At 32.6% G+C, this 15767-nt stretch overlaps 1 protein-coding gene and 2 long non-coding RNA genes across 4 annotated transcripts in view; 1 reads left to right on the top strand and 2 right to left on the bottom strand.

The window, feature by feature from the left end:
* Rbp9 (RNA-binding protein 9) overlaps positions 1-15767 on the bottom strand; it is a 69799-nt gene that overhangs the window by 39541 nt on the left and 14491 nt on the right. The window lies entirely within an intron of this gene.
* On the top strand, positions 4868-5501 carry LOC142223851 (uncharacterized). The gene is made up of 2 exons (XR_012718928.1): positions 4868-5074; positions 5130-5501. It is a non-coding gene; the product is annotated as an uncharacterized LOC142223851 (long non-coding RNA).
* LOC142223852 (uncharacterized) lies at positions 5094-5919 on the bottom strand. Its single transcript, XR_012718929.1, has 2 exons — positions 5523-5919; positions 5094-5463 (listed from the first exon to the last, which is right to left on the bottom strand). It is a non-coding gene; the product is annotated as an uncharacterized LOC142223852 (long non-coding RNA).

Below are 15767 nucleotides of genomic sequence, written 5' to 3' on the forward strand. Positions count from 1 at the left end.
TGCACTAACTTATAATACCCTGTTCCACAGTGTGGAGCAAGGTATAATAAAACTATTTTTGAAAAGCTAACTATTCTCTTTCATTGATAGTCTAAGAAGTTTCCGAACCGCCCTCGTAGTATTCTGAATTTATTGTTTTACCCTTTTGCAGATAGTCAATCAATAAAATACCTTTGAAGTCCCAAAAAACCGTTGCCATAACCTTACCAGCCGATTGAATTGTTTTTACCTTTTTTGGGGCACTTCCTCCAGCTTCAGTCCATTGTTTGGATTGTTCTTTTGTCTCTGGAGTATAGTGGTGGATCCATGTCTTATCAACAGTTATGAAACGACGCTTAAAATCCATTTTATTTCGCTTACAACGATCCAAACAAGCTTGAGAAATGTTCATTCTTATGCGTTTTTGATCGACTGTTAACAAATGCGGCACACATCTTGCAGAAAGCTTTTTCATCTGTAGTTCTTCGTGCAAAATTAAATGGACTCGATCATTTGAGATGCCCATGATATTAGCCACTTCACGCACTTTTATACGTCGATCATTTAATACCATATCATGCACTTTGGCTACAATTTCTGTTGTTGTTGCTGTTTTTGGACGTCCACTACGTGGGTCATCTTCAATGCTTGTACGACCACGTTTAAATTCAACAACCCAATTTTTTACTGTTGCATATGAAGGAGCACGTTCACCTAACACATTCACCATAGCATTATGAATTTCTTGTCCCGATAAACCTTTTTTATGTAAATATTTAATGACATCACGCATTTCTAATTTTTCCATTGTAAAAAAAATTGCGGATGCGTCATTTTTGAACACCTGTTTCTATATGAAGGAGTTGCCAGATGGAAACAAAATTTAACATGTGTTCATAACAGAGATGGAAGTTTCCAAAACACTTAACTTTTTTCTGTTTGTACCGCGCTAGGCTAAGAAGTTTCCGAACTGCCCTCGTATGCATGTCCGTCTGTCTGTCTGTCTGTTGTAATCACGCTACAGCCTTCAACAAAAGCGCTATCGTTCTGAAATTTGGCACAGATTCGTTTTTTGTTTGCAGGCAGGTCAAGTTCGAAGATGGGCTCTATCGGTCCAAGTTTTGATATAGTCCCCATATAGACCGACCTCCCGATTTGGTGTCTTGGGCTTATAAAAACCGTAGTTTTTATCCATTTTGCCTGAGATTGGAAATTTAGAGGTATTTTGGGACCATAAAAGGGTGTGCCGAAAATGGTGCCTATCGGTCCATGTTTTGGTATAGCCCCATATGAACCGATTACCCGATTTTGCTTCTTGGGCGTCTAGAAAGTGTATTTTCTATCTGATCTTGCTGAAATTGGAAATCTACAGGTATTCTAGGACCATAAAGAGGTGTGCCGAAAATGGGGTGTATCGGTCTATGTTTTGATATAGCTCCCATATAGACCGATCTCCCGATTTTACTTCTTGGGCTTCTAGAAACTGTATTTACTATCCGATTTGCCTAAAATTTAAAATCTAGAGGTATTCTAGGACCATAAATAGGTGTGGCGAAAATGGTGCTTATCGGTCCATGTTTTGGTATAGCCCCCATATAGACCGATCTCCCGATTTTACTTCTTGGGCTTATAGAAACAGTAGTTTTTATCTAATTTGTCTGAAATTGAAATTCTAGAGGTATTCTAGGACCATAAATAGGTGTGGCGAAAATTGTGCTTATGTTTTGGTATAGCCCCCATATAGACTGATCTCCCGATTTTACTTCTTGGGCTTATAGAAACAGTAGTTTTTATCCAATTTGTCTGAAATTGAAATTCTAGAGGTATTTTAGGACCATAAATTGGTGTGTCGAAAATGGGGTGTATCGGTCCATGTTTTGGTATAGGCCCTCCATATAGACCGATCTGCCGATTTTACTTCTTGGGCTTCTAGAAACTGTATTTACTATCCGATTTGCCTGAAGTTTGAAATCTAGGTATTCTAGAACCATAAATAGGTGTGGCGAAAATGGGGTGTATCGGTCCATGTTTTGGTGTAGCCCCCATATAGACCGATCTCCCGACTTTACTTCTTGGGCTTATAGAAACAGTTGTTTTTATCCAATTTGTCTGAAATTGAAATTCTAGAGGTATATTAGGACCATAAATTGGTATGTCGAAAATGGGGTGTATCGGTCCATGTTTTGGTATAGGCCCCATATAGACCGATCTCCTGATTTTACTTCTTGGGCTTCTAAAAACTGTATTTACTATCCGATTTGCCTGAAATTTGAAATCTAGAGGTATTCTAGGACCATAAATAGGTGTGGCGAAAATTGTGCACATCGGTCCATGTTTTGTTATAGGCCCCATATAGACCGATCTCCCGATACTTCTTGGGTCTCTAGAATCCGTAGTTTTTATCCACTTTGTCTGAAATTGAGATTCGAGAGGTATTTGAGGACCATTAAGAGGTGTATCGAAAATGGTGAGTATTGGCCCATGTTTTTGTATAGCCCCCATATAGACCTACCTCCCAATTTAACTTCTTGGGCTTTTAGAAACCGTAGTTTTTATACGATTTGCCCGAAAGGTATATATATATTGGTATTGTAGACCCTCAAATATATATATTGGTATTTTAGACCCTCAAAAATCTGTATCGCATTTATTTTTACCGGTCCATTTGGTAAGGCATCGACATAGACCGATTTCACTTCTTGAGGTTACACCCAAAGAAAAAATATTTTCCTTCGGAATGGAATTTTAGACAAATAAAGTATTTTCGTTTACAGCAATTTAATCCGAATTTTTGATAAGCGATTCAACGATTGCCTCTAAAATTTGTGTCAGAAGGAAACTCTTCTTTTAGTGTATAGCAGGCGCACTGATCATGAATATTGTTTGAAACTGAAAGTACAATTTCCAGATTTTACTCCTCGTAATCATATAAATAATGGTGGTAAAAATCTACAGATTTAAGATTTCAAATCAAGGCGTTATTTCATCATTTACATGATATGCTTATGTTTTCTCTAAAACTCAAACAAAATTGGGTTTTATAAATCCAGAATCTTTAAATTTATCTTCGAGAAGCGTAATGGTTGAACTGATTTGCTTGGGAGAATATTTGTCATCAAACCCCTTGAAATTCTATATATTATAACTAACCCGCTACGGCGAACAGTTTTCAAAGTAAACTATTATATTTGATTCATGGTGGTGGGTATTTAAGATTCGGCCCGGCCGAACTAACTGCTGTATATACTTGTTTTTTTTTTAATTTTTTTGCGTTTCTTTTTTCAAAAATAGTGGTTGTATCTTAAAAGATACAGTGTATATTAAACTAAGATTTGTTTACAAATAAACAATTTGATTATAGTAGAGCATAGATAATAGAGATATTTTTACACTACACAAATTTTTTGACCAACATTCCTTATTTATTTCTCGTATACCAGCAAAAAAAGCGTCACCAAAAAGTAGTGAAAATGTTCTTTTTATATCCGGAAGTGGTGCCAAATTGGCGCAGAAGCGATTAGTTTAACTTGGGCTTGTCATAGGACGAATGTCCACCATTTCAGTTGCCGTTGCACTGAATTTGCATCACTTCTTAATAAGGTGTGATGCGAATTCAGTGTTTTGGATATGAATTAAGAAACTATGTTTTATTTTGACAAATAAATAAATTTTAAATTTTTTTATGACTTTTAATGCTTGTCCGGAACGTTTGACATCAAAAATTTTCAAAAACTCACAAGTTTTCTAGAATGGATTTAACATTTATTTCGGCAAAATTCAAAAAATTTGTATCATTTAATATAATTTTTTATCTGTTTTTAACCTATTTGAACAAACAAACTTGATTTCGTAGAATTCGGTCAAAATTTTAAGACGTAAGAATTTTTTTCTGGTTGTATCTTAAAAGATACAGTGCGCATTTAAGTGTTAATACTTTTTTTGATTTTGTTTTTAAGGATAATGTGTTTGAAGGAAATGAAAATTGTATGATGTGAGGAAAATGATTCAATATTTTCTGATTACAACCCTTTCTCCAGGAGTATAGAACATCAAAAGGTCTTTAACCTTCTCTAGTAAACCATTGAATCACAAAACATAAAACGGAAAAGAAATAACAAAATTCCTCAAAAAGCTAACATTTTGAAAATGTTAAACACACTATAATAAATACAACATGGCAAAAAGATCAGGTCAATCATACAAAAATCTGCATGCAGTAGTGAAATTTTCATTCATAAAATGGACAAAAGTACAAAACAAAAAAAAAAAACAAACTACATTTACCGACACACCTTGCAGAAACAGAGAAAAATCACAACTCTAAATCCCATTGCCCGCATTACACTCCCTCGCTGAGTGGGAGAGAGAGACAGTATGAGCGAATTTAAATTGCACAAACAGGAAATAGTTATGAAAAAAATAACTGCAAAAAGGATTATTATAGCATATTTTTAGGGTGCGGCTAAAATAGGAACAACAAAATTGCAACAGTCGTTTACACCGCTATGCTGCTATGCTGCATAACAAGAACAAGAAGAAGCACACAAGCACAACAGAAAAAAAACCGCAACGTATTACTTGTCTGTATATGTACAAACAGGAAATAGAATGTGAGAATATTATATTTGAGAGTACATGTTACGAGTACGTAAATGGCGCAACACTAAGAGAGCAATGAGTGTTTTTAAGAGCATTGGGAAATAATTAAACCAAGAGTAAAATGAAAAGTCAAAGCAGGGTTGACGTGTTAAGGAATTACAAATGCCATACAATTATTTAACTTTTATCACAATGGACTGAATAGTCTAAGTGAGCCCGATACATCGCGCTGCCACCTAATCTATTATTTAACTTTCGTTTTATTTAATATCTTCATCAGAGGTCTGGGGGGTTACTCTGTATTGCGATGCGTAAGAAAAATTGTCGCGAATCGAGTAATTGGTACTCAGTAATTCGTTTTCGTATCTACCTTGCGCATCTAGTTTTCGCAAATCTGGCATCACCGCACTCTATAATGCGAAAGCGTATGTCAAACTCGTTCGTTGATCGCAAAAATCGTGCGCAAACAAAATAGCAATCGCAAAGTAACAAATATGTAAGTAAGCACAATTAAATTTTTATATTTGTATCTAAATTGTTTATTGTTTTAGGGAAAAACCAAAAAAGTTACAGACACAGCAACGTCAGTTCCAAACTTTGGTAGACTTTATGGTCTCTTCCGCAGTTACCTCAAATTGTATGTGCTTGGGACAAAGTATTCGTTCAATCACCTCGCAAACTTCTTTTAAGCAGCGCGACATAGATTGCTCTGATAGTCCTAAAAGATGGTCTTGGCCGATTTGTAGATAACCACCTTGTCCAAGCAATTTCAAAGCAGCGGCCACTTTTATTGGAGTTGGAATGGCTGTGGATTTATTTGGAACGACGAGGTCGTCTTTAATAGCGTTTAATACATACATAAACGCATCTTTATTAAGACGAAATCTATAAAAATGAAATATTCGAAAACGTTTGTCACATAATTTGAGTTTCCATTTTCTTACCCGTGGTCACTTAGGGAGAGTATATTTGACCGATCTCGCAAAATTCTTCTTGTAATTCGTTCATGTTAATTTTCTTCAAACCATAACGCTATCGAATCCATAATTATTACTTTTTTGTTATAAACGATTAGCAAGTTTTAAAAGTACACGCACCGAACGGAAGATTGTTTAAAATGTTTTTATTTACAATTTTTTGACATTTCTTTTTATCATTTTCGTTATTGTTTACATTGTGCAGCCAGCGTTGTCATATTTTCGCTTTATTTTGCTAAAGCGTTACCATATTTTCAGTTTACTTTGCGAAAGCGTTTGCGCAAGTGATACAGAGTACCGAATTGTACTCTTAACGTATTTAACTATCGCATCGCATTTGCTTTCGTATCGCAATACAGAGTAACCCCCCTGGTGTGAAAGTATTGAGATTAGCCGGGCCGTAACTCATGTAGCCACCTACTACATATATTTGAGTACCCAGAAAAAAATTCACGAAAATTTTTCCAATTAAAATTTTAATTGAGTTTTAAAAAATATTCAAAATATTCAATTAAAAATTTAATTGAATCAACAAATTTTTTATTGAAACACAAATCAATCACAAAAATTAATAGTATCAATTAATTGTTTAATTGGATAAATAAATTATTTAATTGACCTTCAATTAATTTTTTAATTGATACTATCATTTCTGTGATTGAAGACATTTCAATTAAAAAATTAATTGGATCAATTAGAATCAGAAAAAAAATGTGTGTACGCACACTATTTTGAATAGAACTGTGGCTCTAAGTTCAATTCAAAATTTGCTCAAGAAGGACCTACATCAAAATTTAGTCCGTCTTCAAAATATACATTTTATACATTTATATAAAAAACTTCAAATCACCTTCTAAAGAACTCTATATTCAAGAGCATATTCAAGGGGAACATTGTTGTCACAAAAATATTCTTTTATTCTCGAAATCAAAAAGCATAATTTCCGCGACAATAACATGGTTGTGACTACACAGAAAAAAGTTTCACGAAAATTTTTCCAATTAAAATTTTAATTGAGTTTTAAAAAATATTCAATTAAAAATTTAATTGAATCAACAAATTTTTTAATTGAAACAAAAATCCATCATAAAAATTAATAGTATCAATTAATTTTTTAATTGGATCAATTAATTTTTAATTGACGTCCAATTAATTTTTTAATTGATACTATCATTTCTATGATTGAAGACATTTCAATGAAAAAATTAATTGGATCAATTAATTTCGTGATAGAATCGGAAATTTTTTTTTGTGTAGGCGCACTATTTTGAATTGAACTGTGGCTCTTAAATTTGCTCAAGAAGGACCTGTATCAATATTTAGTCCGTCTTCAAAATATAAATTTTATACATTTATATAAAAAAAAAACTTCAAATCACCTTCTAAAGAACTCTATATTGAAAAGCATATTCAAGGGGAACATTGTTGTCGCAAAAATATTATTTTTTTCTCGAAATCGAAAAGCATAATTTCCGTGACAATAACATGGTTGTGACTAGGGCTGTCATTCGGGATCGATTTTTAAAAATCTCGAGATTCGGGATTTCAAAATATAGAATCCCTGGATCCCGGGATCCCGAGATTTTTTCGGGATTCTTTAATTTTTTTATTATTAAAACATTGTAATATTTATACATATAAAGAATTTATATGTATATTGACGCCTCAGCGCCGATAGGCATTATAGAGGCTTTTATGTAATAACAATCTACAGCTCCAAAAAAATTGTTGTACACTCAAAAAAAAAGTGAACTCTCTATTTCACTAAAGCCATATTAACTTCATATTAGTTCATAGAATCATTATGTTTGGAAAAAGTTTATTTTAGTCAAATAATTTTTTGCGTATGTTAGTTAAATGAACTAAAAAACGGGAAAAAGTTATACACAAATAAAGCATAAAGATTTCCTAATTTCGTATTTCTTACAAAATAGTTCATTATTTCTTTAAATTTGAAAATTTTACCAAAAATGTGTCCACCATGAACTTCGTATGTCACTAAAGACATTCTTGCAATTTTGAACTCCAAGATTTCTCTTAAAACTACAAAATTTTCTTTAACTACTAAAAAAATTTAGTTATGTCTAATAAATTTTCTTGAATTTGTCGAAAAATATTTACTTATTTTTGCCATATCGGAGTGATGCCAGCGCGTATAATACCGTTTAGTTAAAATTTTCTAAAAAAGTTCCAAATTTTCTAAAATTAATCGAAAGTTATCTTTCCTGGTGGGTTCACTGTTTTTTCAGTGTACATTAAACCAATTTAGTTTAATTAAATTTTATTAACAAAAAAAACAACAAAAGAACATACGAGTAAATTAAAATGCAATTTTAAATTGCTATCATACTTAACGAACACATAGTCATCAACTCAACAATGTGAAGAAAAGAAAAACAAAAATATTATGACAAAAAGAAAATAAAAAAACCCATTTCATATCGCGTATTTTATTCAGCAAAACATTTTAATGATTGCATTAGATTAGGCGTATTTTCGTATACTTGTGATAATTCTTTTGTACTTCGATTTAAATAAAAATATCAAGGCATCCACATTTTTTTATCAGATAAACGCGATCTTGTCATATTTTCGACAGACCTTTTATCATTTCTTTTTTATTTTATGTGGCACGAATTCTATTTCACATGAACTCAATATGCAAAGGACCTTAGGTTAGGTTAGGTTAGGTGGCAGCCCGATGTATCAGGCTCACTTAGACTATTCAGTCCATTGTGATACCACATTGGTGAACTTCTCTCTTATCACTGAGTGCTGCCCGATTCCATGTTAAGCTCAATGACAAAGGACCTTATCGTTTACTTCGATTTTTGATGATATTGTGCAGTTTAGTATTCCTCCCCAGCAAAAAAATGTGGAAGTTCTTCTAACGACACAACTTTAAAAGCACTTCCAAAAATGTACTCCCATGTACGGCCGTAAGTTCGGCCAGGCCGAATCTTATGTACCCTCCACCATGGATTGAGTAAAAACACAATACAATTCTGTTCCTCTCCCGGTATATGGAATATATGGAAGTGTAAAAATAATTACCAACGGATATGAAGTTTAGCGCGGTAATTAGAGAACCGAATTGAAAGATGGGGGTCGCTTTATAAGGGGGCAATATACAATTATAGACCGATATGGATCAATTTTTGTGTGACTGGGGATAGATTTATCTGGGGGCTATATATAATTATAGACCGATATGGATAAATTTTTGCGTGGTTGTTAGAGACCATATACTAACACCACGTACCAAATTTCAACCGGATCGGATGAATTTTGTTCCTCCAAGATGCTCCGGAGGTAAAATCTGGGTATCGGTTGATATGGGACTATATATAATTATGGACCGATATGGACCAATTTTTGCATGGGTATTAGAGGTCATAAACTAACACCCCGTACCGAATTTCAACCGGATCGGATGAAATTTGCTTCTCTAAAAGGCTCCGCCAGCCAAATTTGGGAGTCGGTTTATATGGGGGCTATAAGTAAAAGTGGTCCGTTATGGCCCATTTGCAATACCATCCGACCTACATCAATAACAACTACTTATGCCAAGTTTAAAGTCGATAGCTTGTTTCGTTCGGAAGTTAGCGTGATTTCAATAGACGGACGGACGGACATGCTTAGATCGACTTAGAATTTCACCACGTCCCAGAATATATACTTTATGGGATCTTAGAGCAATATGTCGATGTGTTACAAATGGAAAGTTAATATATACCCCTATCCTATGGTGGAGGGTATAAATATTGTCGATAAAAATGCTAAATCCATCCTAGAAAAATTGTGAATTTTTGAAAATTTTGAATTTAAAAATTCTTTTTTTTTTTGCAAAATATCAAAAAATTTTTGATTAACATCCAAAACACTGCATTCAGATCGCACCCTAAAAAGTGATTTAAATTCAGTGCAACGGCTGTTGAAATGGTGGACATCCGTCATAAGACAAGCCCGTGTTAAATTCATCGCTTCTGCGACAATTCAAAATAAAAATTCCGGGATTCGGGATAAATCCCGTCCCGAAAATCCCGGGATTTTGGGACGGAATTTATCCCGGGTGACTAACATGTTAGCCCTAGTTGTGACTAACATGTTACTAGTTCCCCGTTTAAAAATAGCATTATGCACTTGAAACATTGTTGACGTGGTCATATTCATTCTATAGGTGTAGGTACCCTTCAGTTCTTGGGACTGGTCCCAAACCGGTCGATTCACCTGTCCTTTATAGCCGGTACAGGTCCTTTAACTGGTTAGGTGACCGGTGAAATTAACATGGGGTTGTCATAGGAAGGGTCAATTGACCCCCACATACAATTGACCCCCACTACAAACCAATCCTTTAACCGGTTGTTTTCAACCCACCAATTAACCAGTTCAAATAGACATGTTAGAGAGACAGTTCTAAAAAAACAAAATTTTCCACCAATTTTACTTCTTATTTCTATCAATGTTTTTTTTTATTTGTCTTATGTTATTTTATCTAATTTTTACAATTTGAAAAACTTTTTCGCTCCGGCCAGGTTTTGAACCTGGGTTTACTGGCAGCATAACAAAACGCCTTAACGCATTCAGCCACAAACGCCATTGAACACCCAGCGTTGAAACGTCAATTTAAATGTTTGTGATATTGGTAGAAAATGAACAAATGTAGGGAAAATATAACTGAAAAAAAATCTAAAAATAGAACTGTCCCTGTTATAGATGCAAAAGGGCCAGAAATGTGTTAATTAACCCTGTGATAGAGACATTTGAACCGGTTAGGGGATAGGTTCATTGTGGTCTAGAGACAAATTCATGAAGTGGCTACCAATTGGCTAAATACAACCAGTCCCATGACCGGTATAAAATTCCAATTGCTTGGAAAAAGGGGTCAATTGGCACCAAAAAAACTGAAGGGTAGTTTTACATGAAATCTTTGACCTCACGACAATATTTGTTTCAGTGTAGTCTTTAAAATTGACTAATCGAACTTTTTGAAATTAAAAGGGGAAATCGATGTGGCCTTTTTGTGCGACGCAAGAAAGCAAAGTTTTTTTTTCAAATTTGGTGCACTTTTTGATACACCCAAAAACGATTGAATTTCGATTTAACTTCTTGTCAGCATTGACACTGAAATTTAGCCACATCCATTTGTTGTGTAGATCCCCCATTAGGGAGTGTAATGAGAAACAAAACATTTTCAAAATGTTTTAATTTTCTTTTTTTTTTAATTGGGAGAAGTCGACTTCCGACTATTCTGGTTTAGAATAGTCGAAATTCGACTTTTTTAATTTTAAAATTAAGCATTAAAAATCATCTCTGCTACACTTTTTTGATAAAGTGATCTAACAGAATTGCATATTTGTACTTGGTTTGGTACTTCATTCATAACTGATATGGTTGAAATGCTCCAAATCGACATCGAAAAAATCATTTTCTAAACCAAAAGGTATTTTATCTTTTTGTCTTCAAATCAATTTTTTGAATATGAAAAAGGGATAAAATACCTTAAGAGGCAAGTACACATAAAAAAATGTCTGATTCTATCACGAAATTAATTGATTCAATTAATTTTTTAATTGAAATGTCTTCAATCACAGAAATGATAGTATCAATAAAAAAAAATTAATTGATCCAATTAAAAAATGAATGGATACTATTAATTTTTGTGATTGGTTTTTGTTTCAATTAAAAAAATTGTTGATTCAATTAAATTTTAATTGAATATTTTAAAAAACTCAATTAAAATTTTAATTGGAAAAATTTTCGTGAAATATTTTTCTGTGTATGATAAATACAAAATCAGTATCGAAAAAACGCTTTACTGAGCCAAAATGGTGCTTTTAAAGCTTAAAAGATCATGACCTTTTACATATGACACAAACACAAAATATAGTTGATCTGAGTTTTTCCCCCCCCCCTGAAATAATGCTGCAATCCATAAATTATGTAAGTGACGAATAAGAAATCCCTAAACCCGGAAAGAATCGACTTTTCGATTCCCCCTTGTCCCCTTTCTGCGAAGTCTCTTAGGTTGAAAATAAAGTTTTAACTGTATCTAGGAAAAATAAAACAACTGCGTTGATTCTGAGACAATTTTCGGTTAATACGAAAACCGAGGTTTCAACATGGTGTAATCGGTTTTCTGTACATCCATGATATTTCAATTTTGTCATATGTTTCATCCGAAAGTTGAACTTTGTGTACACTAAAAAAAATATTTACGTGATGTTAAAGATTACGCAACCTAAATTGTTGGATGCGAAATATACAAAATATTAAGGACAAATTTCTTTAAAATAATGAAATTTTAATTAAAATAAAGTTTATAATCTTTGCTACAAAACATTTTTTCATTAAATTTAGGACACAAATTTTGTAAATTTGCATCCCTCCGTTAACGTTGAATGTCTTTGAACTAAGGCTTATTTTCCTTAAAGTAAAGAAACACATTTTTGATTTAAAGAAATTGTCCTTAAATTAACTGAAATATTGAAATCAATGAAGCGTATACTTAAAAAGATAACTTCCATTCTATACAAGTCCATGTAAAATTCATTACTTCTGATCCTATTTTGCATCGCTTCCGGAACTTCTTTTTTTGGTGAGACACTTTTATTCTGGGAGGTGAAACAACATGCCCGGTTCCAAAGATTTTCGCTCTACTCTAATGATTTTGGTATTGATTCCGAGCCAAAGAAGCGGAGAACTCAAGTAAGGATACTTTTAAGGCACAATTTTCTTTTAAATGTGCGTTTTGCTTACTTCATTCTAGGAAGCAAATTTTAATTTTTCGTTTTTTCACCTTTTTTTTCTTCATATGCTATATAAGTTCTTTAAACCCATGTTGACGACAACTTTAATTTCCAAATTCAGACTGGACTTCCAGTAGAAATTACACTATGTTTGAAGTAAAAAACGTCTTTAAAATAAAGTGTTGAAAACATATCCTATTTTTGAACACTTTTTTGCTTTGTAATCAAGATGCAAAAAGACAACAAATTTAAAGACAATTTCGTTAATTTTAAAGAATTTTTCTGAATTATTAAATTCAAGTTGACGTTAGTCCAAAAAAAATCGTTCATGTTATGATACCCATTTTTAAGACGAATCACTTACTCAGCAAAAAAATGGATGTTCTTCTAAAGGCACAACTTTAAAAGCACTTCCAAAAATGTCATCCCAAAGAAGTTCTTTATTTTAGCTGCACAATTTAAAAAAATTATTTATTTGTCAAAATATCACAAAAATTCTTAATTCACATCCAAAACACTGAATTCGCATCATACCTTAAGAAGTGATGCAAATTCAGTGCAACGACTGTTAAAATGGTGGACATCCGTCCTATGACAAGTTCATGTTAAATTTATCGTTTCTGCGCTAATTTCGGACCACTTCTAGATCCAAAAAGAACATTTTCACTACATTTTTGGCGACGCTTTTTTTGCTGGGATAATTTCGTCTCATTCTAACGGAACATAGTTCACGAAATTATTATGTTTGGAGAAAGTTTCCTTTGCTGTCATAATTTTGTAATTATTAATTATTATAATGAATTAAAAAATTAATTAAAAAACGGAAAAATTATAAACAAATTAAGTATAAAGATTTATTAAATTCGTACTTCACACAAAATAGTTCATTATTTCTTTAAATTTGGAAATTTTACTACAAATCCCAGCAAAAACTCCTATTACCGGGTATGAGTACAAGTATGCCTGCGCCAAATTGGTAACAACTTCCTCGTACATATATCAGTAGTAATACTTTTACACGGGCATGACATTGGAGGAAAGGACTTCCGTGCAAGCATACCAGCAGTCGAAAAATAAGTACTTCTTCGCAAGCATACCAGCTCTCCAAAAATAATATCTGTACCATAAAGATACCCAAAAAGTGCGAACTCACCCCTGTTGTTTTGTTATCTAACACACTATACCACGCTCCACGACATGGATCTATTCAATGGTGTTATTTTGTAATATAAATTATGTACAATACAACTTTAGAAAAAAGGTATATTTTATTGGCAATTTTTTCTGAAATGTAATTTGGTATTACTTTTCGCTACTATTAACGGAGCCGAACCCAGACCTCAAGATATGATTTTGATTACCGGTATTAATAGAAAGAATCACTTTTTGCCTACGCAGGTAAGTTATTATTTTTAAATCCCAGGTAATACTGCAGGTAGTAACTTTTTGATTACCGGTATTACTGAAAGAATCACTAGTGCTTACCCAGTTTTTGCTGGGATGCGTTCATCATGAGCTTCGTATGTCACTAAAGACATTCTTGCATTTTTGAACTCCAATTTTTTCTTTCAAATTTCGAAGTAAAAAATTATCTCTAATTAATTTTATTGAATTTGTCGAAAAATATTAGCAAACGAAGCTACCCAGCAAAAACTCCTATTACCAGGTATGAGTACAAGTATGCCTACGCCAAATTGGTAACAACTTCCTCGTACATATATCAGTAGTTATACTTTTACACGGGCATGACATTGGAGGAAAGTACTTCCGTGCAAGCATACCAGCAGTCGAAAAATAAGTACTTCTTCGCAAGCATACCAGCTCGCCAAAAATAATATATTTACCATAAAGATACCCAAAAAGTGCGAACTCACCCCTGTTGTTTTGTCATCCAAAAAATGATGTTATTTTGTAATATAAATTATGTACTATACAACTTTATAAAACAAAGGTATATTTTATTGGCAATTTTTTTTCTGAAATGTAATTTGGCATTACTTATTGCTACTATTAACGGTGCCCACTGTAGAGGCGAACCCGGACCTCAAGATATGATTTTGATTACCGGTATTAATAGAAAGAATCAGGTAAGTTATTATTTTTAAGTCCCAGGTAATACTGCAAGTAGTAACTTTTTGATTACCGGTATTACTGAAAGAATCACTAGTGCTTACCCAGTTTTTGCTGGGTAAAACCAAGCCGTGAAGCACCCACAAATAAAGCGACAGATTACCACACTCAAAAAAAAAACAAAAACGTTTACTTGGATCCAAAGATTTTGACCTTCACTTACGGATTTTGGTATTGATTCCGAGCCATAGATGCGACTTCTTTAAAATAAAGACATTTTTGAACGACCTATGTGGCTTTAAATCTAGGATCAATAAAATGAAAATTAGGATAGAGATTTCATTTATCGAATTTTTAATTCTCTTTTTTCGCTATTCACATACAAACAAATGCCAGTTTAAACATCCAAATTATAACGGATACTTCAAAGTAAAAAATATTTTCTTAATTCCAAAAATAAATATGTAAACCCAAAATGCTAAATCATCCAAATCAAACCTATAATTAAAGCGTTTTCATCCTAAATCTACAGATTCAATACTTCCGTTAATTTAAGGACGATTTCTTTAACCCTTTGACTACCGATGTCCACTTAGAGGGACATTCAAAAACGGCACCAAACTATATTTCCCCACTTAGTTTCGATTTATTTCTCAATGTTATTTTAATCTAAATAAGCTATAAATATTAATCTAAATCTAAATAAGCTATGTTGTCTTAGATCAAAAATTAATTTTTGTGACTGATTTTTGTTTCAATTAAAAAAATTTGTTGAATTAATTAAATTTTTACTTAAATATTTTTTAAAACTCGATTAATACTTTAATTGGAAAAATTTTCGTGAAATTTTTTTCTGTGTTCGTCAAAATGACGACGATAAATTCAATTTTCGATATAAAGTGTGTTTTGGTCGTTTGGAAAATGATAAATTTAAGTTATAACAAGTATATACAGCCGTAAGTTCGGCCAGGCCGAAGCTTATGTACCCTCCACCATAGATTGCATAGAAACTTCTACTAAAGACCGTCATCCACAATCGAATTACTTGGGTTGCGGTAACACTTGTCGATGGCAATGTATCCTAAAACTTTCTAACATCGTCTTCTAAATTGTAAGATAGTCCAAATAAAAAATAAAATTTTGACAAAATTTTCTATAGAAATAAAATTTTGAAAAAAAATTCCTATAAAAATAAAATTTTGACAAAATTTTCTATAGAAGTAAAATTTGGACAAAATTTTCTATAGAAATAAAATTTGGACAAAATTTTCTATAGAAATAAAATTTGGACAAAATTTTTTATAACAATAAAATTTGGACAAAATTTTCTAAAGAAATAAAATCGGGACAAAATTTTCTAAAGAAATAAAATCGGAAATAACATTTTGACAAA

Source organism: Haematobia irritans, chromosome 2 (genome assembly GCF_050003625.1).
Source record: "Haematobia irritans isolate KBUSLIRL chromosome 2, ASM5000362v1, whole genome shotgun sequence".
Lineage (NCBI taxonomy): Eukaryota > Metazoa > Arthropoda > Insecta > Diptera > Muscidae > Haematobia > Haematobia irritans.